Below are 2,090 nucleotides of genomic sequence, written 5' to 3'. Positions count from 1 at the left end.
CTTGAGTTGAAATTTTTTTCATGAATATTTATAAAGGATGATGCAGAAGGTTTTCCTTTATTTAAAATATTTTTATTAAAAAGACTTTAAAAATTCTCTGTAATGTTGTAAGGTCAGTCTTTAAAGAGTTCTTGTTCACATGTTATGACAGTAAAAAAGATAACTGTTAACAAAATAAATGTTAATTTCTGTGATAAAAAGGACAAGTTGAACTTTGTCTCTCTGTGTAGTACCTTAGTTTTGTATTTGTAAGTAGTATTTTATTTGTGTGGGTTTTTTTCCTTTTCTTTTTGGTACAAAGGATTAAACCCAGGGGTGCTTAAGTATTGTCACATACCCGGCCCTTTTTATATTTTAATTTTGAGACAACGTCTTGCTAAGTTGCTCTGGACCTTTCTAAGTTGCTGTGGCTGGCTTTGAACTTGAGATCCTCCTGCCTCCGTCTCCCAGGCTTGCTCCACCATGCTTGGCACATATGCTTTTCTTAAATGATTATACTTTACTTATTTGGAAATATGAATCAAGCAAATGAATTGTTTGAGACCAAAAATATGAAACAACCTGTTATCTTTATTTTAGCCCATCGAAGTATGTTAACATCCCAGAAAACCAAATGGCATTTCCATAAACATTCCTTGATCACATTAATTATATTTTTCCCTTATACTTTTATGTTCTTTTCCTCCATACATAAGTTAATATATATTTATTAATTTCTAGAATTTGTGCATTTATAATTATATTTGTATATAATTAGTTTAGGCCTTCATTACAAATTATTCATTCAAGTCATGAGTTTCCTGGTGTTAACAGTAAGATTAACAAGAACTTAAGAGAAAAGGGAATAAAATTAACAAATGAATAACTTAGGAGACAAATTAGTGAAAACATAACAGCTGATTTTTTAAAAATATTTTTTAATTGTACGTGGACACAATATCTTTATTAATTTTTATGTGGGGCTGAGGATCAAACCCAGTGCCTCATCCATGGTAGGGGAGTGCTGTACCACTGAGCCACAATCTCAGCCCCATAATAGCTGATTCTTCAGTAAGACTGATCAAGTACACAAGTTTCTGGTTAAGTCTAGGAATTGGGGGCTTAAAAGCATCAAATGATAAGAACACTGAGCATAATTATTGCCAACAAATATGAAAATTCTTCGAATAGATCATTTTGTGATTTCTTAATTACCACAATTTACTGAGGAAGTTTAACTGAATCAAGACAAAACAAACATGAAAGGCAATCAAGGACCTTCAATAAGAGGATAAATTCCTATGTGCTAGATAGAACATTCAAAAAGATGAGTTTCTCCCAGGCATGGTGGTGCACGCTGTTAACCCCAGCTACTCAGGAGGCTGAGACATAAGGATTGCAAGTTTGAGGTCAGCTTCAGCAACTTAGCAAAAAATAAATAGGACTGGAGGTGTAGCTTAGTGGTAAAGAAACCCTGGGATCAATTTTTAACAAAATTTTTAAAAGTTGAGTTTTCCAATTCATTCTATAAAGCTAAAGTTAAGAATGTTAATTTAACTCCGTAAAATATAAGCATATCCTCAGAATGTGATACAAGAAGGTAATGGTAATTGCCTCTGGATAAATGAGTGGCTGAATAATAACTGGAATTGATACTTTCATTGTGCTTATATATCCTTTGAATTTTGGCATTTGCATGTACCACTTATTTGAAGGGGATGCATCCAAAGACCCTCAGGTAACTACAACCAAATAATACTGAACCCTATATATACCTGTGATTAAGTTTAATCATAGGCACAAGAAGAGATGAGCAACAATAACAAGAAATAGTACTACTAAAGACTTGTTTGGGATGGTTTCCTTTCTTCTTGATCAACTTCAACGCTGTCTGAAATGTGGCAGCATTTTCTTTACTGACAGATTCAGCCTCTCCAGTAATTATTTTTCAGTCCAAATCTATTCCTGAATCTATCTAATAACCCTTTCCTTGCAGTAAATAGCTTGGTGCTGCTTGTTTCAGGGGTCCTTTACTGAGGTCATTTTATAGGAATAATGCTTTCTGTTATAAATGTTGCCATCATTTGAAACACATTTTCTGTTCATGCTTT

Source organism: Ictidomys tridecemlineatus, chromosome 8 (assembly GCF_052094955.1).
Source record: "Ictidomys tridecemlineatus isolate mIctTri1 chromosome 8, mIctTri1.hap1, whole genome shotgun sequence".
Classification (NCBI taxonomy): domain Eukaryota; kingdom Metazoa; phylum Chordata; class Mammalia; order Rodentia; family Sciuridae; genus Ictidomys; species Ictidomys tridecemlineatus.
This window is presented reverse-complemented; position numbering follows the sequence as displayed.